General features: G+C 54.1%; 1 pseudogene across 1 annotated transcript in view; it reads right to left on the bottom strand.

Moving 5' to 3' along the window:
* The window catches only part of LOC309808828 (centrosomal protein of 78 kDa-like), a 1511271-nt pseudogene that overhangs the window by 629206 nt on the left and 859804 nt on the right, over positions 1-22261 (bottom strand). The gene's annotated exons all lie outside the window — the stretch shown is intronic.

The raw sequence follows: 22261 nt of genomic DNA, 5'->3' as shown, positions 1-22261 counted from the left end.
GAGTCCAAATGCCTCCCAATTTTACCGGTTTTCCTGTATTTTCTGTCAGGCTGGACCTACAGTGTACCTTGGTCACAACAGAGAGATGACAGGTAAGACTTGCCAGGATGCACTTTAGGCTCAGGGTTTCTTTCCGTGCAGTTCAGGGGGCCTCCACAGAGGGAGAGCCACGTTGAGTGTAATACTGGCAGAAACGTTGTCCTGGGGCTGCCTTACAGCTGTAGAAATCAAGCTATGCAAGCGAGAAGCAGTTCATTGCCCTTCCCTCTGCATAGAAAGACTTGACCCCAACCGTCTGTGCTGTGTCATGTGGCTCGGAAAACACAAAGGGGACTCCCAGCACACACGCTCTCCCTCAGAAGGGAATTCATACGCGACTCTCTCAGGCCTACGGAAAGCCGTAGAGGAGCCAGGGTGCATGGAGGTGGCTGCGCACCAAACTTTGCTGCTGGGAGACACTCGTGCTTACCTTGAGGCTCGGGGTCACGTTCACTTGGCACTTTAGCTAGGGCAAGCGTGGGATGAGCTCCTAGCAAGGCCCTGGAGACCACCTGGATTCGTAGGAGAAAACGCACTTTCTTCACTGAGGCATTCCTACAAGTGACCGGCAGACGGGTAACAGCAATGTCTTTCAGTCAGCCTGGAGGCCGCCACTACCTACCTTCCAAATGGGGAAAACGCTGCCTTTCTCCAGGCTTCTCAATTACAACCTGGCTCACCCAGCACATGCACCTCTCTTCCCTGACAACCCAAAGGAGACCCTTGGAACACAGTTCGGCCCTCTGCGATGAAACTTGTGGATGCAGTGTGTTCTGCCTGTGGTGAATGGCATAATCCTCTAAAAGGCCTCAGGAGGCCTAAGGTGACTTTGGATGTTCCAGATGCGTAGGAATGCTCAGGGTGAATCTCCACTTTCTTTCGGGCTGGACCTAAAGTCTAGTTTTCGGCATCACTTAGAGGGCCGTCGAGCAGGAGTCGCCAAACTGAATTGGAGCCCCGGTGGTTTCTTTCAGGGCAGCGTAGGTTTCCTCAACGTGGCAGACCCGCATGGAAAGAAAGGCTGCCGAGAACCGCGTTCCTGAGGCTGTTTCCAAGCTGTGGAACGCTCGCCATAGGAGAACAACTTAGTTCCCGGCCCCTCCAACTGCAGAGTGAGGGGTGTTCCCAGAGCTGTGTAGCCCTTGACTGTGCTCCGAAGGCTTTTTGGTACACAGTGTCCTTCCTTGGAGAGAAGTGCCCACGTGAGAGTCTTGAGCGCTGTGAGGCATACTAAAGCTAAAGCCGTCCATTGACGAAGACTTCCTGCAAAGTGGTGCACCCCTATCTCTGGTCGTGGGGAAAGGTGCACCTTACCTCGAGACTAGAGGTCCCATTGAGTTGGCACTCTAGCTACACTGTGCCCTGGGGTGAGCGCCCAGGAAGGAGTCGCAAGCACCTGGTTTCTTTTGGAAAATCTCACTGCTCGTCAGAGGCATCTGTGGCGTGAATAGTGTCCTGCTGGTGTGGTTTTCAGGCAGCTTGGAAGCTGCACCGAAGTTGCTCTCCAAAGGGGGAAAGTCGGGCTTCTCCCGCATGCTCCTGTTTCCAACGTGACCCCACAGCGCATTTACCGGCACTGTCGGACTGACGACTGGAGACTTTGAGCCACACTGGGCCTTTCTATGATCACACGTGTTTGGACGCGGCGTGCTTTGCATGCCATGAGTAGCGTTACCCGCTTAATGACTAAGTCAGGCCGAGGTGACTTCGGAGAGTCCAAATGCCTCCCAATTTTACCGGTTTTCCTGTATTTTCTGTCAGGCTGGACCTACAGTGTACCTTGGTCACAACAGAGAGATGACAGGTAAGACTTGCCAGGATGCACTTTAGGCTCAGGGTTTCTTTCCGTGCAGTTCAGGGGGCCTCCACAGAGGGAGAGCCACGTTGAGTGTAATACTGGCAGAAACGTTGTCCTGGGGCTGCCTTACAGCTGTAGAAATCAAGCTATGCAAGCGAGAAGCAGTTCATTGCCCTTCCCTCTGCATAGAAAGACTTGACCCCAACCGTCTGTGCTGTGTCATGTGGCTCGGAAAACACAAAGGGGACTCCCAGCACACACGCTCTCCCTCAGAAGGGAATTCATACGCGACTCTCTCAGGCCTACGGAAAGCCGTAGAGGAGTCAGGGTGCATGGAGGTGGCTGCGCACCAAACTTTGCTGCTGGGAGACACTCGTGCTTACCTTGAGGCTCGGGTTCACGTTCACTTGGCACTTTAGCTAGGGCAAGCGTGGGATGAGCTCCTAGCAAGGCCCTGGAGACCACCTGGATTCGTAGGGGAAAACGCACTTTCTTCACTGAGGCATTCCTACAAGTGACCGGCAGACGGGTAACAGCAATGTCTTTCAGTCAGCCTGGAGGCCGCCACTACCTACCTTCCAAATGGGGAAAACGCTGCCTTTCTCCAGGCTTCTCAATTACAACCTGGCTCACCCAGCACATGCACCTCTCTTCCCTGACAACCCAAAGGAGACCCTTGGAACACAGTTCGGCCCTCTGCGATGAAACTTGTGGATGCAGTGTGTTCTGCCTGTGGTGAATGGCATAATCCTCTAAAAGGCCTCAGGAGGCCTAAGGTGACTTTGGATGTTCCAGATGCGTAGGAATGCTCAGGGTGAATCTCCACTTTCTTTCGGGCTGGACCTAAAGTCTAGTTTTCGGCATCACTTAGAGGGCCGTCGAGCAGGAGTCGCCAAACTGAATTGGAGCCCCGGTGGTTTCTTTCAGGGCAGCGTAGGTTTCCTCAACGTGGCAGACCCGCATGGAAAGAAAGGCTGCCGAGAACCGCGTTCCTGAGGCTGTTTCCAAGCTGTGGAACGCTCGCCATAGGAGAACAACTTAGTTCCCGGCCCCTCCAACTGCAGAGTGAGGGGTGTTCCCAGAGCTGTGTAGCCCTTGACTGTGCTCCGAAGGCTTTTTGGTACACAGTGTCCTTCCTTGGAGAGAAGTGCCCACGTGAGAGTCTTGAGCGCTGTGAGGCATACTAAAGCTAAAGCCGTCCATTGACGAAGACTTCCTGCAAAGTGGTGCACCCCTATCTCTGGTCGTGGGGAAAGGTGCACCTTACCTCGAGACTAGAGGTCCCATTGAGTTGGCACTCTAGCTACACTGTGCCCTGGGGTGAGCGCCCAGGAAGGAGTCGCAAGCACCTGGTTTCTTTTGGAAAATCTCACTGCTCGTCAGAGGCATCTGTGGCGTGAATAGTGTCCTGCTGGTGTGGTTTTCAGGCAGCTTGGAAGCTGCACCGAAGTTGCTCTCCAAAGGGGGAAAGTCGGGCTTCTCCCGCATGCTCCTGTTTCCAACGTGACCCCACAGCGCATTTACCGGCACTGTCGGACTGACGACTGGAGACTTTGAGCCACACTGGGCCTTTCTATGATCACACGTGTTTGGACGCGGCGTGCTTTGCATGCCATGAGTAGCGTTACCCGCTTAATGACTAAGTCAGGCCGAGGTGACTTCGGAGAGTCCAAATGCCTCCCAATTTTACCGGTTTTCCTGTATTTTCTGTCAGGCTGGACCTACAGTGTACCTTGGTCACAACAGAGAGATGACAGGTAAGACTTGCCAGGATGCACTTTAGGCTCAGGGTTTCTTTCCGTGCAGTTCAGGGGGCCTCCACAGAGGGAGAGCCACGTTGAGTGTAATACTGGCAGAAACGTTGTCCTGGGGCTGCCTTACAGCTGTAGAAATCAAGCTATGCAAGCGAGAAGCAGTTCATTGCCCTTCCCTCTGCATAGAAAGACTTGACCCCAACCGTCTGTGCTGTGTCATGTGGCTCGGAAAACACAAAGGGGACTCCCAGCACACACGCTCTCCCTCAGAAGGGAATTCATACGCGACTCTCTCAGGCCTACGGAAAGCCGTAGAGGAGTCAGGGTGCATGGAGGTGGCTGCACACCAAACTTTGCTGCTGGGAGACACTCGTGCTTACCTTGAGGCTCGGGGTCACGTTCACTTGGCACTTTAGCTAGGGCAAGCGTGGGATGAGCTCCTAGCAAGGCCCTGGAGACCACCTGGATTCGTAGGGGAAAACGCACTTTCTTCACTGAGGCATTCCTACAAGTGACCGGCAGACGGGTAACAGCAATGTCTTTCAGTCAGCCTTGAGGCCGCCACTACCTACCTTCCAAATGGGGAAAACGCTGCCTTTCTCCAGGCTTCTCAATTACAACCTGGCTCACCCAGCACATGCACCTCTCTTCCCTGACAACCCAAAGGAGACCCTTGGAACACAGTTCGGCCCTCTGCGATGAAACTTGTGGATGCAGTGTGTTCTGCCTGTGGTGAATGGCATAATCCTCTAAAAGGCCTCAGGAGGCCTAAGGTGACTTTGGATGTTCCAGATGCGTAGGAATGCTCAGGGTGAATCTCCACTTTCTTTCGGGCTGGACCTAAAGTCTAGTTTTCGGCATCACTTAGAGGGCCGTCGAGCAGGAGTCCCCAAACTGAATTGGAGCCCCGGTGGTTTCTTTCAGGGCAGCGTAGGTTTCCTCAACGTGGCAGACCCGCATGGAAAGAAAGGCTGCCGAGAACCGCGTTCCTGAGGCTGTTTCCAAGCTGTGGAACGCTCGCCATAGGAGAACAACTTAGTTCCCGGCCCCTCCAACTGCAGAGTGAGGGGTGTTCCCAGAGCTGTGTAGCCCTTGACTGTGCTCCGAAGGCTTTTTGGTACACAGTGTCCTTCCTTGGAGAGAAGTGCCCACGTGAGAGTCTTGAGCGCTGTGAGGCATACTAAAGCTAAAGCCGTCCATTGACGAAGACTTCCTGCAAAGTGGTGCACCCCTATCTCTGGTCGTGGGGAAAGGTGCACCTTACCTCGAGACTAGAGGTCCCATTGAGTTGGCACTCTAGCTACACTGTGCCCTGGGGTGAGCGCCCAGGAAGGAGTCGCAAGCACCTGGTTTCTTTTGGAAAATCTCACTGCTCGTCAGAGGCATCTGTGGCGTGAATAGTGTCCTGCTGGTGTGGTTTTCAGGCAGCTTGGAAGCTGCACCGAAGTTGCTCTCCAAAGGGGGAAAGTCGGGCTTCTCCCGCATGCTCCTGTTTCCAACGTGACCCCACAGCGCATTTACCGGCACTGTCGGACTGACGACTGGAGACTTTGAGCCACACTGGGCCTTTCTATGATCACACGTGTTTGGACGCGGCGTGCTTTGCATGCCATGAGTAGCGTTACCCGCTTAATGACTAAGTCAGGCCGAGGTGACTTCGGAGAGTCCAAATGCCTCCCAATTTTACCGGTTTTCCTGTATTTTCTGTCAGGCTGGACCTACAGTGTACCTTGGTCACAACAGAGAGATGACAGGTAAGACTTGCCAGGATGCACTTTAGGCTCAGGGTTTCTTTCCGTGCAGTTCAGGGGGCCTCCACAGAGGGAGAGCCACGTTGAGTGTAATACTGGCAGAAACGTTGTCCTGGGGCTGCCTTACAGCTGTAGAAATCAAGCTATGCAAGCGAGAAGCAGTTCATTGCCCTTCCCTCTGCATAGAAAGACTTGACCCCAACCGTCTGTGCTGTGTCATGTGGCTCGGAAAACACAAAGGGGACTCCCAGCACACACGCTCTCCCTCAGAAGGGAATTCATACGCGACTCTCTCAGGCCTACGGAAAGCCGTAGAGGAGTCAGGGTGCATGGAGATGGCTGCGCACCAAACTTTGCTGCTGGGAGACACTCGTGCTTACCTTGAGGCTCGGGGTCACGTTCACTTGGCACTTTAGCTAGGGCAAGCGTGGGATGAGCTCCTAGCAAGGCCCTGGAGACCACCTGGATTCGTAGGAGAAAACGCACTTTCTTCACTGAGGCATTCCTACAAGTGACCGGCAGACGGGTAACAGCAATGTCTTTCAGTCAGCCTGGAGGCCGCCACTACCTACCTTCCAAATGGGGAAAACGCTGCCTTTCTCCAGGCTTCTCAATTACAACCTGGCTCACCCAGCACATGCACCTCTCTTCCCTGACAACCCAAAGGAGACCCTTGGAACACAGTTCGGCCCTCTGCGATGAAACTTGTGGATGCAGTGTGTTCTGCCTGTGGTGAATGGCATAATCCTCTAAAAGGCCTCAGGAGGCCTAAGGTGACTTTGGATGTTCCAGATGCGTAGGAATGCTCAGGGTGAATCTCCACTTTCTTTCGGGCTGGACCTAAAGTCTAGTTTTCGGCATCACTTAGAGGGCCGTCGAGCAGGAGTCCCCAAACTGAATTGGAGCCCCGGTGGTTTCTTTCAGGGCAGCGTAGGTTTCCTCAACGTGGCAGACCCGCATGGAAAGAAAGGCTGCCGAGAACCGCGTTCCTGAGGCTGTTTCCAAGCTGTGGAACGCTCGCCATAGGAGAACAACTTAGTTCCCGGCCCCTCCAACTGCAGAGTGAGGGGTGTTCCCAGAGCTGTGTAGCCCTTGACTGTGCTCCGAAGGCTTTTTGGTACACAGTGTCCTTCCTTGGAGAGAAGTGCCCACGTGAGAGTCTTGAGCGCTGTGAGGCATACTAAAGCTAAAGCCGTCCATTGACGAAGACTTCCTGCAAAGTGGTGCACCCCTATCTCTGGTCGTGGGAAAAGGTGCACCTTACCTCGAGACTAGAGGTCACATTGAGTTGGCACTCTAGCTACACTGTGCCCTGGGGTGAGCGCCCAGGAAGGAGTCACAAGCACCTGGTTTCTTTTGGAAAATCTCACTGCTCGTCAGAGGCATCTGTGGCGTGAATAGTGTCCTGCTGGTGTGGTTTTCAGGCAGCTTGGAAGCTGCACCGAAGTTGCTCTCCAAAGGGGGAAAGTCGGGCTTCTCCCGCATGCTCCTGTTTCCAACGTGACCCCACAGCGCATTTACCGGCACTGTCGGACTGACGACTGGAGACTTTGAGCCACACTGGGCCTTTCTATGATCACACGTGTTTGGACGCGGCGTGCTTTGCATGCCATGAGTAGCGTTACCCGCTTAATGACTAAGTCAGGCCGAGGTGACTTCGGAGAGTCCAAATGCCTCCCAATTTTACCGGTTTTCCTGTATTTTCTGTCAGGCTGGACCTACAGTGTACCTTGGTCACAACAGAGAGATGACAGGTAAGACTTGCCAGGATGCACTTTAGGCTCAGGGTTTCTTTCCGTGCAGTTCAGGGGGCCTCCACAGAGGGAGAGCCACGTTGAGTGTAATACTGGCAGAAACGTTGTCCTGGGGCTGCCTTACAGCTGTAGAAATCAAGCTATGCAAGCGAGAAGCAGTTCATTGCCCTTCCCTCTGCATAGAAAGACTTGACCCCAACCGTCTGTGCTGTGTCATGTGGCTCGGAAAACACAAAGGGGACTCCCAGCACACACGCTCTCCCTCAGAAGGGAATTCATACGCGACTCTCTCAGGCCTACGGAAAGCCGTAGAGGAGCCAGGGTGCATGGAGGTGGCTGCGCACCAAACTTTGCTGCTGGGAGACACTCGTGCTTACCTTGAGGCTCGGGGTCACGTTCACTTGGCACTTTAGCTAGGGCAAGCGTGGGATGAGCTCCTAGCAAGGCCCTGGAGACCACCTGGATTCGTAGGAGAAAACGCACTTTCTTCACTGAGGCATTCCTACAAGTGACCGGCAGACGGGTAACAGCAATGTCTTTCAGTCAGCCTTGAGGCCGCCACTACCTACCTTCCAAATGGGGAAAACGCTGCCTTTCTCCAGGCTTCTCAATTACAACCTGGCTCACCCAGCACATGCACCTCTCTTCCCTGACAACCCAAAGGAGACCCTTGGAACACAGTTCGGCCCTCTGCGATGAAACTTGTGGATGCAGTGTGTTCTGCCTGTGGTGAATGGCATAATCCTCTAAAAGGCCTCAGGAGGCCTAAGGTGACTTTGGATGTTCCAGATGCGTAGGAATGCTCAGGGTGAATCTCCACTTTCTTTCGGGCTGGACCTAAAGTCTAGTTTTCGGCATCACTTAGAGGGCCGTCGAGCAGGAGTCGCCAAACTGAATTGGAGCCCCGGTGGTTTCTTTCAGGGCAGCGTAGGTTTCCTCAACGTGGCAGACCCGCATGGAAAGAAAGGCTGCCGAGAACCGCGTTCCTGAGGCTGTTTCCAAGCTGTGGAACGCTCGCCATAGGAGAACAACTTAGTTCCCGGCCCCTCCAACTGCAGAGTGAGGGGTGTTCCCAGAGCTGTGTAGCCCTTGACTGTGCTCCGAAGGCTTTTTGGTACACAGTGTCCTTCCTTGGAGAGAAGTGCCCACGTGAGAGTCTTGAGCGCTGTGAGGCATACTAAAGCTAAAGCCGTCCATTGACGAAGACTTCCTGCAAAGTGGTGCACCCCTATCTCTGGTCGTGGGGAAAGGTGCACCTTACCTCGAGACTAGAGGTCCCATTGAGTTGGCACTCTAGCTACACTGTGCCCTGGGGTGAGCGCCCAGGAAGGAGTCGCAAGCACCTGGTTTCTTTTGGAAAATCTCACTGCTCGTCAGAGGCATCTGTGGCGTGAATAGTGTCCTGCTGGTGTGGTTTTCAGGCAGCTTGGAAGCTGCACCGAAGTTGCTCTCCAAAGGGGGAAAGTCGGGCTTCTCCCGCATGCTCCTGTTTCCAACGTGACCCCACAGCGCATTTACCGGCACTGTCGGACTGACGACTGGAGACTTTGAGCCACACTGGGCCTTTCTATGATCACACGTGTTTGGACGCGGCGTGCTTTGCATGCCATGAGTAGCGTTACCCGCTTAATGACTAAGTCAGGCCGAGGTGACTTCGGAGAGTCCAAATGCCTCCCAATTTTACCGGTTTTCCTGTATTTTCTGTCAGGCTGGACCTACAGTGTACCTTGGTCACAACAGAGAGATGACAGGTAAGACTTGCCAGGATGCACTTTAGGCTCAGGGTTTCTTTCCGTGCAGTTCAGGGGGCCTCCACAGAGGGAGAGCCACGTTGAGTGTAATACTGGCAGAAACGTTGTCCTGGGGCTGCCTTACAGCTGTAGAAATCAAGCTATGCAAGCGAGAAGCAGTTCATTGCCCTTCCCTCTGCATAGAAAGACTTGACCCCAACCGTCTGTGCTGTGTCATGTGGCTCGGAAAACACAAAGGGGACTCCCAGCACACACGCTCTCCCTCAGAAGGGAATTCATACGCGACTCTCTCAGGCCTACGGAAAGCCGTAGAGGAGTCAGGGTGCATGGAGATGGCTGCGCACCAAACTTTGCTGCTGGGAGACACTCGTGCTTACCTTGAGGCTCGGGGTCACGTTCACTTGGCACTTTAGCTAGGGCAAGCGTGGGATGAGCTCCTAGCAAGGCCCTGGAGACCACCTGGATTCGTAGGAGAAAACGCACTTTCTTCACTGAGGCATTCCTACAAGTGACCGGCAGACGGGTAACAGCAATGTCTTTCAGTCAGCCTGGAGGCCGCCACTACCTACCTTCCAAATGGGGAAAACGCTGCCTTTCTCCAGGCTTCTCAATTACAACCTGGCTCACCCAGCACATGCACCTCTCTTCCCTGACAACCCAAAGGAGACCCTTGGAACACAGTTCGGCCCTCTGCGATGAAACTTGTGGATGCAGTGTGTTCTGCCTGTGGTGAATGGCATAATCCTCTAAAAGGCCTCAGGAGGCCTAAGGTGACTTTGGATGTTCCAGATGCGTAGGAATGCTCAGGGTGAATCTCCACTTTCTTTCGGGCTGGACCTAAAGTCTAGTTTTCGGCATCACTTAGAGGGCCGTCGAGCAGGAGTCCCCAAACTGAATTGGAGCCCCGGTGGTTTCTTTCAGGGCAGCGTAGGTTTCCTCAACGTGGCAGACCCGCATGGAAAGAAAGGCTGCCGAGAACCGCGTTCCTGAGGCTGTTTCCAAGCTGTGGAACGCTCGCCATAGGAGAACAACTTAGTTCCCGGCCCCTCCAACTGCAGAGTGAGGGGTGTTCCCAGAGCTGTGTAGCCCTTGACTGTGCTCCGAAGGCTTTTTGGTACACAGTGTCCTTCCTTGGAGAGAAGTGCCCACGTGAGAGTCTTGAGCGCTGTGAGGCATACTAAAGCTAAAGCCGTCCATTGACGAAGACTTCCTGCAAAGTGGTGCACCCCTATCTCTGGTCGTGGGAAAAGGTGCACCTTACCTCGAGACTAGAGGTCCCATTGAGTTGGCACTCTAGCTACACTGTGCCCTGGGGTGAGCGCCCAGGAAGGAGTCACAAGCACCTGGTTTCTTTTGGAAAATCTCACTGCTCGTCAGAGGCATCTGTGGCGTGAATAGTGTCCTGCTGGTGTGGTTTTCAGGCAGCTTGGAAGCTGCACCGAAGTTGCTCTCCAAAGGGGGAAAGTCGGGCTTCTCCCGCATGCTCCTGTTTCCAACGTGACCCCACAGCGCATTTACCGGCACTGTCGGACTGACGACTGGAGACTTTGAGCCACACTGGGCCTTTCTATGATCACACGTGTTTGGACGCGGCGTGCTTTGCATGCCATGAGTAGCGTTACCCGCTTAATGACTAAGTCAGGCCGAGGTGACTTCGGAGAGTCCAAATGCCTCCCAATTTTACCGGTTTTCCTGTATTTTCTGTCAGGCTGGACCTACAGTGTACCTTGGTCACAACAGAGAGATGACAGGTAAGACTTGCCAGGATGCACTTTAGGCTCAGGGTTTCTTTCCGTGCAGTTCAGGGGGCCTCCACAGAGGGAGAGCCACGTTGAGTGTAATACTGGCAGAAACGTTGTCCTGGGGCTGCCTTACAGCTGTAGAAATCAAGCTATGCAAGCGAGAAGCAGTTCATTGCCCTTCCCTCTGCATAGAAAGACTTGACCCCAACCGTCTGTGCTGTGTCATGTGGCTCGGAAAACACAAAGGGGACTCCCAGCACACACGCTCTCCCTCAGAAGGGAATTCATACGCGACTCTCTCAGGCCTACGGAAAGCCGTAGAGGAGTCAGGGTGCATGGAGATGGCTGCGCACCAAACTTTGCTGCTGGGAGACACTCGTGCTTACCTTGAGGCTCGGGGTCACGTTCACTTGGCACTTTAGCTAGGGCAAGCGTGGGATGAGCTCCTAGCAAGGCCCTGGAGACCACCTGGATTCGTAGGAGAAAACGCACTTTCTTCACTGAGGCATTCCTACAAGTGACCGGCAGACGGGTAACAGCAATGTCTTTCAGTCAGCCTGGAGGCCGCCACTACCTACCTTCCAAATGGGGAAAACGCTGCCTTTCTCCAGGCTTCTCAATTACAACCTGGCTCACCCAGCACATGCACCTCTCTTCCCTGACAACCCAAAGGAGACCCTTGGAACACAGTTCGGCCCTCTGCGATGAAACTTGTGGATGCAGTGTGTTCTGCCTGTGGTGAATGGCATAATCCTCTAAAAGGCCTCAGGAGGCCTAAGGTGACTTTGGATGTTCCAGATGCGTAGGAATGCTCAGGGTGAATCTCCACTTTCTTTCGGGCTGGACCTAAAGTCTAGTTTTCGGCATCACTTAGAGGGCCGTCGAGCAGGAGTCGCCAAACTGAATTGGAGCCCCGGTGGTTTCTTTCAGGGCAGCGTAGGTTTCCTCAACGTGGCAGACCCGCATGGAAAGAAAGGCTGCCGAGAACCGCGTTCCTGAGGCTGTTTCCAAGCTGTGGAACGCTCGCCATAGGAGAACAACTTAGTTCCCGGCCCCTCCAACTGCAGAGTGAGGGGTGTTCCCAGAGCTGTGTAGCCCTTGACTGTGCTCCGAAGGCTTTTTGGTACACAGTGTCCTTCCTTGGAGAGAAGTGCCCACGTGAGAGTCTTGAGCGCTGTGAGGCATACTAAAGCTAAAGCCGTCCATTGACGAAGACTTCCTGCAAAGTGGTGCACCCCTATCTCTGGTCGTGGGAAAAGGTGCACCTTACCTCGAGACTAGAGGTCACATTGAGTTGGCACTCTAGCTACACTGTGCCCTGGGGTGAGCGCCCAGGAAGGAGTCACAAGCACCTGGTTTCTTTTGGAAAATCTCACTGCTCGTCAGAGGCATCTGTGGCGTGAATAGTGTCCTGCTGGTGTGGTTTTCAGGCAGCTTGGAAGCTGCACCGAAGTTGCTCTCCAAAGGGGGAAAGTCGGGCTTCTCCCGCATGCTCCTGTTTCCAACGTGACCCCACAGCGCATTTACCGGCACTGTCGGACTGACGACTGGAGACTTTGAGCCACACTGGGCCTTTCTATGATCACACGTGTTTGGACGCGGCGTGCTTTGCATGCCATGAGTAGCGTTACCCGCTTAATGACTAAGTCAGGCCGAGGTGACTTCGGAGAGTCCAAATGCCTCCCAATTTTACCGGTTTTCCTGTATTTTCTGTCAGGCTGGACCTACAGTGTACCTTGGTCACAACAGAGAGATGACAGGTAAGACTTGCCAGGATGCACTTTAGGCTCAGGGTTTCTTTCCGTGCAGTTCAGGGGGCCTCCACAGAGGGAGAGCCACGTTGAGTGTAATACTGGCAGAAACGTTGTCCTGGGGCTGCCTTACAGCTGTAGAAATCAAGCTATGCAAGCGAGAAGCAGTTCATTGCCCTTCCCTCTGCATAGAAAGACTTGACCCCAACCGTCTGTGCTGTGTCATGTGGCTCGGAAAACACAAAGGGGACTCCCAGCACACACGCTCTCCCTCAGAAGGGAATTCATACGCGACTCTCTCAGGCCTACGGAAAGCCGTAGAGGAGCCAGGGTGCATGGAGGTGGCTGCGCACCAAACTTTGCTGCTGGGAGACACTCGTGCTTACCTTGAGGCTCGGGGTCACGTTCACTTGGCACTTTAGCTAGGGCAAGCGTGGGATGAGCTCCTAGCAAGGCCCTGGAGACCACCTGGATTCGTAGGAGAAAACGCACTTTCTTCACTGAGGCATTCCTACAAGTGACCGGCAGACGGGTAACAGCAATGTCTTTCAGTCAGCCTTGAGGCCGCCACTACCTACCTTCCAAATGGGGAAAACGCTGCCTTTCTCCAGGCTTCTCAATTACAACCTGGCTCACCCAGCACATGCACCTCTCTTCCCTGACAACCCAAAGGAGACCCTTGGAACACAGTTCGGCCCTCTGCGATGAAACTTGTGGATGCAGTGTGTTCTGCCTGTGGTGAATGGCATAATCCTCTAAAAGGCCTCAGGAGGCCTAAGGTGACTTTGGATGTTCCAGATGCGTAGGAATGCTCAGGGTGAATCTCCACTTTCTTTCGGGCTGGACCTAAAGTCTAGTTTTCGGCATCACTTAGAGGGCCGTCGAGCAGGAGTCCCCAAACTGAATTGGAGCCCCGGTGGTTTCTTTCAGGGCAGCGTAGGTTTCCTCAACGTGGCAGACCCGCATGGAAAGAAAGGCTGCCGAGAACCGCGTTCCTGAGGCTGTTTCCAAGCTGTGGAACGCTCGCCATAGGAGAACAACTTAGTTCCCGGCCCCTCCAACTGCAGAGTGAGGGGTGTTCCCAGAGCTGTGTAGCCCTTGACTGTGCTCCGAAGGCTTTTTGGTACACAGTGTCCTTCCTTGGAGAGAAGTGCCCACGTGAGAGTCTTGAGCGCTGTGAGGCATACTAAAGCTAAAGCCGTCCATTGACGAAGACTTCCTGCAAAGTGGTGCACCCCTATCTCTGGTCGTGCGAAAAGGTGCACCTTACCTCGAGACTAGAGGTCCCATTGAGTTGGCACTCTAGCTACACTGTGCCCTGGGGTGAGCGCCCAGGAAGGAGTTGCAAGCACCTGGTTTCTTTTGGAAAATCTCACTGCTCGTCAGAGGCATCTGTGGCGTGAATAGTGTCCTGCTGGTGTGGTTTTCAGGCAGCTTGGAAGCTGCACCGAAGTTGCTCTCCAAAGGGGGAAAGTCGGGCTTCTCCCGCATGCTCCTGTTTCCAACGTGACCCCACAGCGCATTTACCGGCACTGTCGGACTGACGACTGGAGACTTTGAGCCACACTGGGCCTTTCTATGATCACACGTGTTTGGACGCGGCGTGCTTTGCATGCCATGAGTAGCGTTACCCGCTTAATGACTAAGTCAGGCCGAGGTGACTTCGGAGAGTCCAAATGCCTCCCAATTTTACCGGTTTTCCTGTATTTTCTGTCAGGCTGGACCTACAGTGTACCTTGGTCACAACAGAGAGATGACAGGTAAGACTTGCCAGGATGCACTTTAGGCTCAGGGTTTCTTTCCGTGCAGTTCAGGGGGCCTCCACAGAGGGAGAGCCACGTTGAGTGTAATACTGGCAGAAACGTTGTCCTGGGGCTGCCTTACAGCTGTAGAAATCAAGCTATGCAAGCGAGAAGCAGTTCATTGCCCTTCCCTCTGCATAGAAAGACTTGACCCCAACCGTCTGTGCTGTGTCATGTGGCTCGGAAAACACAAAGGGGACTCCCAGCACACACGCTCTCCCTCAGAAGGGAATTCATACGCGACTCTCTCAGGCCTACGGAAAGCCGTAGAGGAGCCAGGGTGCATGGAGGTGGCTGCGCACCAAACTTTGCTGCTGGGAGACACTCGTGCTTACCTTGAGGCTCGGGGTCACGTTCACTTGGCACTTTAGCTAGGGCAAGCGTGGGATGAGCTCCTAGCAAGGCCCTGGAGACCACCTGGATTCGTAGGAGAAAACGCACTTTCTTCACTGAGGCATTCCTACAAGTGACCGGCAGACGGGTAACAGCAATGTCTTTCAGTCAGCCTGGAGGCCGCCACTACCTACCTTCCAAATGGGGAAAACGCTGCCTTTCTCCAGGCTTCTCAATTACAACCTGGCTCACCCAGCACATGCACCTCTCTTCCCTGACAACCCAAAGGAGACCCTTGGAACACAGTTCGGCCCTCTGCGATGAAACTTGTGGATGCAGTGTGTTCTGCCTGTGGTGAATGGCATAATCCTCTAAAAGGCCTCAGGAGGCCTAAGGTGACTTTGGATGTTCCAGATGCGTAGGAATGCTCAGGGTGAATCTCCACTTTCTTTCGGGCTGGACCTAAAGTCTAGTTTTCGGCATCACTTAGAGGGCCGTCGAGCAGGAGTCGCCAAACTGAATTGGAGCCCCGGTGGTTTCTTTCAGGGCAGCGTAGGTTTCCTCAACGTGGCAGACCCGCATGGAAAGAAAGGCTGCCGAGAACCGCGTTCCTGAGGCTGTTTCCAAGCTGTGGAACGCTCGCCATAGGAGAACAACTTAGTTCCCGGCCCCTCCAACTGCAGAGTGAGGGGTGTTCCCAGAGCTGTGTAGCCCTTGACTGTGCTCCGAAGGCTTTTTGGTACACAGTGTCCTTCCTTGGAGAGAAGTGCCCACGTGAGAGTCTTGAGCGCTGTGAGGCATACTAAAGCTAAAGCCGTCCATTGACGAAGACTTCCTGCAAAGTGGTGCACCCCTATCTCTGGTCGTGGGGAAAGGTGCACCTTACCTCGAGACTAGAGGTCCCATTGAGTTGGCACTCTAGCTACACTGTGCCCTGGGGTGAGCGCCCAGGAAGGAGTCGCAAGCACCTGGTTTCTTTTGGAAAATCTCACTGCTCGTCAGAGGCATCTGTGGCGTGAATAGTGTCCTGCTGGTGTGGTTTTCAGGCAGCTTGGAAGCTGCACCGAAGTTGCTCTCCAAAGGGGGAAAGTCGGGCTTCTCCCGCATGCTCCTGTTTCCAACGTGACCCCACAGCGCATTTACCGGCACTGTCGGACTGACGACTGGAGACTTTGAGCCACACTGGGCCTTTCTATGATCACACGTGTTTGGACGCGGCGTGCTTTGCATGCCATGAGTAGCGTTACCCGCTTAATGACTAAGTCAGGCCGAGGTGACTTCGGAGAGTCCAAATGCCTCCCAATTTTACCGGTTTTCCTGTATTTTCTGTCAGGCTGGACCTACAGTGTACCTTGGTCACAACAGAGAGATGACAGGTAAGACTTGCCAGGATGCACTTTAGGCTCAGGGTTTCTTTCCGTGCAGTTCAGGGGGCCTCCACAGAGGGAGAGCCACGTTGAGTGTAATACTGGCAGAAACGTTGTCCTGGGGCTGCCTTACAGCTGTAGAAATCAAGCTATGCAAGCGAGAAGCAGTTCATTGCCCTTCCCTCTGCATAGAAAGACTTGACCCCAACCGTCTGTGCTGTGTCATGTGGCTCGGAAAACACAAAGGGGACTCCCAGCACACACGCTCTCCCTCAGAAGGGAATTCATACGCGACTCTCTCAGGCCTACGGAAAGCCGTAGAGGAGCCAGGGTGCATGGAGGTGGCTGCGCACCAAACTTTGCTGCTGGGAGACACTCGTGCTTACCTTGAGGCTCGGGGTCACGTTCACTTGGCACTTTAGCTAGGGCAAGCGTGGGATGAGCTCCTAGCAAGGCCCTGGAGACCACCTGGATTCGTAGGGGAAAACGCACTTTCTTCACTGAGGCATTCCTACAAGTGACCGGCAGACGGGTAACAGCAATGTCTTTCAGTCAGCCTGGAGGCCGCCACTACCTACCTTCCAAATGGGGAAAACGCTGCCTTTCTCCAGGCTTCTCAATTACAACCTGGCTCACCCAGCACATGCACCTCTCTTCCCTGACAACCCAAAGGAGACCCTTGGAACACAGTTCGGCCCTCTGCGATGAAACTTGTGGATGCAGTGTGTTCTGCCTGTGGTGAATGGCATAATCCTCTAAAAGGCCTCAGGAGGCCTAAGGTGACTTTGGATGTTCCAGATGCGTAGGAATGCTCAGGGTGAATCTCCACTTTCTTTCGGGCTGGACCTAAAGTCTAGTTTTCGGCATCACTTAGAGGGCCGTCGAGCAGGAGTCGCCAAACTGAATTGGAGCCCCGGTGGTTTCTTTCAGGGCAGCGTAGGTTTCCTCAACGTGGCAGACCCGCATGGAAAGAAAGGCTGCCGAGAACCGCGTTCCTGAGGCTGTTTCCAAGCTGTGGAACGCTCGCCATAGGAGAACAACTTAGTTCCCGGCCCCTCCAACTGCAGAGTGAGGGGTGTTCCCAGAGCTGTGTAGCCCTTGACTGTGCTCCGAAGGCTTTTTGGTACACAGTGTCCTTCCTTGGAGAGAAGTGCCCACGTGAGAGTCTTGAGCGCTGTGAGGCATACTAAAGCTAAAGCCGTCCATTGACGAAGACTTCCTGCAAAGTGGTGCACCCCTATCTCTGGTCGTGGGGAAAGGTGCACCTTACCTCGAGACTAGAGGTCCCATTGAGTTGGCACTCTAGCTACACTGTGCCCTGGGGTGAGCGCCCAGGAAGGAGTCGCAAGCACCTGGTTTCTTTTGGAAAATCTCACTGCTCGTCAGAGGCATCTGTGGCGTGAATAGTGTCCTGCTGGTGTGGTTTTCAGGCAGCTTGGAAGCTGCACCGAAGTTGCTCTCCAAAGGGGGAAAGTCGGGCTTCTCCCGCATGCTCCTGTTTCCAACGTGACCCCACAGCGCATTTACCGGCACTGTCGGACTGACGACTGGAGACTTTGAGCCACACTGGGCCTTTCTATGATCACACGTGTTTGGACGCGGCGTGCTTTGCATGCCATGAGTAGCGTTACCCGCTTAATGACTAAGTCAGGCCGAGGTGACTTCGGAGAGTCCAAATGCCTCCCAATTTTACCGGTTTTCCTGTATTTTCTGTCAGGCTGGACCTACAGTGTACCTTGGTCACAACAGAGAGATGACAGGTAAGACTTGCCAGGATGCACTTTAGGCTCAGGGTTTCTTTCCGTGCAGTTCAGGGGGCCTCCACAGAGGGAGAGCCACGTTGAGTGTAATACTGGCAGAAACGTTGTCCTGGGGCTGCCTTACAGCTGTAGAAATCAAGCTATGCAAGCGAGAAGCAGTTCATTGCCCTTCCCTCTGCATAGAAAGACTTGACCCCAACCGTCTGTGCTGTGTCATGTGGCTCGGAAAACACAAAGGGGACTCCCAGCACACACGCTCTCCCTCAGAAGGGAATTCATACGCGACTCTCTCAGGCCTACGGAAAGCCGTAGAGGAGCCAGGGTGCATGGAGGTGGCTGCGCACCAAACTTTGCTGCTGGGAGACACTCGTGCTTACCTTGAGGCTCGGGGTCACGTTCACTTGGCACTTTAGCTAGGGCAAGCGTGGGATGAGCTCCTAGCAAGGCCCTGGAGACCACCTGGATTCGTAGGAGAAAACGCACTTTCTTCACTGAGGCATTCCTACAAGTGACCGGCAGACGGGTAACAGCAATGTCTTTCAGTCAGCCTGGAGGCCGCCACTACCTACCTTCCAAATGGGGAAAACGCTGCCTTTCTCCAGGCTTCTCAATTACAACCTGGCTCACCCAGCACATGCACCTCTCTTCCCTGACAACCCAAAGGAGACCCTTGGAACACAGTTCGGCCCTCTGCGATGAAACTTGTGGATGCAGTGTGTTCTGCCTGTGGTGAATGGCATAATCCTCTAAAAGGCCTCAGGAGGCCTAAGGTGACTTTGGATGTTCCAGATGCGTAGGAATGCTCAGGGTGAATCTCCACTTTCTTTCGGGCTGGACCTAAAGTCTAGTTTTCGGCATCACTTAGAGGGCCGTCGAGCAGGAGTCGCCAAACTGAATTGGAGCCCCGGTGGTTTCTTTCAGGGCAGCGTAGGTTTCCTCAACGTGGCAGACCCGCATGGAAAGAAAGGCTGCCGAGAACCGCGTTCCTGAGGCTGTTTCCAAGCTGTGGAACGCTCGCCATAGGAGAACAACTTAGTTCCCGGCCCCTCCAACTGCAGAGTGAGGGGTGTTCCCAGAGCTGTGTAGCCCTTGACTGTGCTCCGAAGGCTTTTTGGTACACAGTGTCCTTCCTTGGAGAGAAGTGCCCACGTGAGAGTCTTGAGCGCTGTGAGGCATACTAAAGCTAAAGCCGTCCATTGACGAAGACTTCCTGCAAAGTGGTGCACCCCTATCTCTGGTCGTGGGGAAAGGTGCACCTTACCTCGAGACTAGAGGTCACATTGAGTTGGCACTCTAGCTACACTGTGCCCTGGGGTGAGCGCCCAGGAAGGAGTCGCAAGCACCTGGTTTCTTTTGGAAAATCTCACTGCTCGTCAGAGGCATCTGTGGCGTGAATAGTGTCCTGCTGGTGTGGTTTTCAGGCAGCTTGGAAGCTGCACCGAAGTTGCTCTCCAAAGGGGGAAAGTCGGGCTTCTCCCGCATGCTCCTGTTTCCAACGTGACCCCACAGCGCATTTACCGGCACTGTCGGACTGACGACTGGAGACTTTGAGCCACACTGGGCCTTTCTATGATCACACGTGTTTGGACGCGGCGTGCTTTGCATGCCATGAGTAGCGTTACCCGCTTAATGACTAAGTCAGGCCGAGGTGACTTCGGAGAGTCCAAATGCCTCCCAATTTTACCGGTTTTCCTGTATTTTCTGTCAGGCTGGACCTACAGTGTACCTTGGTCACAACAGAGAGATGACAGGTAAGACTTGCCAGGATGCACTTTAGGCTCAGGGTTTCTTTCCGTGCAGTTCAGGGGGCCTCCACAGAGGGAGAGCCACGTTGAGTGTAATACTGGCAGAAACGTTGTCCTGGGGCTGCCTTACAGCTGTAGAAATCAAGCTATGCAAGCGAGAAGCAGTTCATTGCCCTTCCCTCTGCATAGAAAGACTTGACCCCAACCGTCTGTGCTGTGTCATGTGGCTCGGAAAACACAAAGGGGACTCCCAGCACACACGCTCTCCCTCAGAAGGGAATTCATACGCGACTCTCTCAGGCCTACGGAAAGCCGTAGAGGAGCCAGGGTGCATGGAGGTGGCTGCGCACCAAACTTTGCTGCTGGGAGACACTCGTGCTTACCTTGAGGCTCGGGGTCACGTTCACTTGGCACTTTAGCTAGGGCAAGCGTGGGATGAGCTCCTAGCAAGGCCCTGGAGACCACCTGGATTCGTAGGAGAAAACGCACTTTCTTCACTGAGGCATTCCTACAAGTGACCGGCAGACGGGTAACAGCAATGTCTTTCAGTCAGCCTGGAGGCCGCCACTACCTACCTTCCAAATGGGGAAAACGCTGCCTTTCTCCAGGCTTCTCAATTACAACCTGGCTCACCCAGCACATGCACCTCTCTTCCCTGACAACCCAAAGGAGACCCTTGGAACACAGTTCGGCCCTCTGCGATGAAACTTGTGGATGCAGTGTGTTCTGCCTGTGGTGAATGGCATAATCCTCTAAAAGGCCTCAGGAGGCCTAAGGTGACTTTGGATGTTCCAGATGCGTAGGAATGCTCAGGGTGAATCTCCACTTTCTTTCGGGCTGGACCTAAAGTCTAGTTTTCGGCATCACTTAGAGGGCCGTCGAGCAGGAGTCGCCAAACTGAATTGGAGCCCCGGTGGTTTCTTTCAGGGCAGCGTAGGTTTCCTCAACGTGGCAGACCCGCATGGAAAGAAAGGCTGCCGAGAACCGCGTTCCTGAGGCTGTTTCCAAGCTGTGGAACGCTCGCCATAGGAGAACAACTTAGTTCCCGGCCCCTCCAACTGCAGAGTGAGGGGTGTTCCCAGAGCTGTGTAGCCCTTGACTGTGCTCCGAAGGCTTTTTGGTACACAGTGTCCTTCCTTGGAGAGAAGTGCCCACGTGAGAGTCTTGAGCGCTGTGAGGCATACTAAAGCTAAAGCCGTCCATTGACGAAGACTTCCTGCAAAGTGGTGCACCCCTATCTCTGGTCGTGGGGAAAGGTGCACCTTACCTCGAGACTAGAGGTCCCATTGAGTTGGCACTCTAGCTACACTGTGCCCTGGGGTGAGCGCCCAGGAAGGAGTCGCAAGCACCTGGTTTCTTTTGGAAAATCTCACTGCTCGTCAGAGGCATCTGTGGCGTGAATAGTGTCCTGCTGGTGTGGTTTTCAGGCAGCTTGGAAGCTGCACCGAAGTTGCTCTCCAAAGGGGGAAAGTCGGGCTTCTCCCGCATGCTCCTGTTTCCAACGTGACCCCACAGCGCATTTACCGGCACTGTCGGACTGACGACTGGAGACTTTGAGCCACACTGGGCCTTTCTATGATCACACGTGTTTGGACGCGGCGTGCTTTGCATGCCATGAGTAGCGTTACCCGCTTAATGACTAAGTCAGGCCGAGGTGACTTCGGAGAGTCCAAATGCCTCCCAATTTTACCGGTTTTCCTGTATTTTCTGTCAGGCTGGACCTACAGTGTACCTTGGTCACAACAGAGAGATGACAGGTAAGACTTGCCAGGATGCACTTTAGGCTCAGGGTTTCTTTCCGTGCAGTTCAGGGGGCCTCCACAGAGGGAGAGCCACGTTGAGTGTAATACTGGCAGAAACGTTGTCCTGGGGCTGCCTTACAGCTGTAGAAATCAAGCTATGCAAGCGAGAAGCAGTTCATTGCCCTTCCCTCTGCATAGAAAGACTTGACCCCAACCGTCTGTGCTGTGTCATGTGGCTCGGAAAACACAAAGGGGACTCCCAGCACACACGCTCTCCCTCAGAAGGGAATTCATACGCGACTCTCTCAGGCCTACGGAAAGCCGTAGAGGAGCCAGGGTGCATGGAGGTGGCTGCACACCAAACTTTGCTGCTGGGAGACACTCGTGCTTACCTTGAGGCTCGGGGTCACGTTCACTTGGCACTTTAGCTAGGGCAAGCGTGGGATGAGCTCCTAGCAAGGCCCTGGAGACCACCTGGATTCGTAGGGGAAAACGCACTTTCTTCACTGAGGCATTCCTACAAGTGACCGGCAGACGGGTAACAGCAATGTCTTTCAGTCAGCCTTGAGGCCGCCACTACCTACCTTCCAAATGGGGAAAACGCTGCCTTTCTCCAGGCTTCTCAATTACAACCTGGCTCACCCAGCACATGCACCTCTCTTCCCTGACAACCCAAAGGAGACCCTTGGAACACAGTTCGGCCCTCTGCGATGAAACTTGTGGATGCAGTGTGTTCTGCCTGTGGTGAATGGCATAATCCTCTAAAAGGCCTCAGGAGGCCTAAGGTGACTTTGGATGTTCCAGATGCGTAGGAATGCTCAGGGTGAATCTCCACTTTCTTTCGGGCTGGACCTAAAGTCTAGTTTTCGGCATCACTTAGAGGGCCGTCGAGCAGGAGTCGCCAAACTGAATTGGAGCCCCGGTGGTTTCTTTCAGGGCAGCGTAGGTTTCCTCAACGTGGCAGACCCGCATGGAAAGAAAGGCTGCCGAGAACCGCGTTCCTGAGGCTGTTTCCAAGCTGTGGAACGCTCGCCATAGGAGAACAACTTAGTTCCCGGCCCCTCCAACTGCAGAGTGAGGGGTGTTCCCAGAGCTGTGTAGCCCTTGACTGTGCTCCGAAGGCTTTTTGGTACACAGTGTCCTTCCTTGGAGAGAAGTGCCCACGTGAGAGT

This window comes from Mesoplodon mirus (assembly GCF_964341445.2).
Source record: "Mesoplodon mirus genome assembly, chromosome: 7".
In the NCBI taxonomy this organism is placed as follows: Eukaryota; Metazoa; Chordata; class Mammalia; order Artiodactyla; family Ziphiidae; genus Mesoplodon; species Mesoplodon mirus.
Note: the sequence above shows the minus strand (reverse complement) of the source record. Positions and strands in the feature narration are given on the sequence as shown.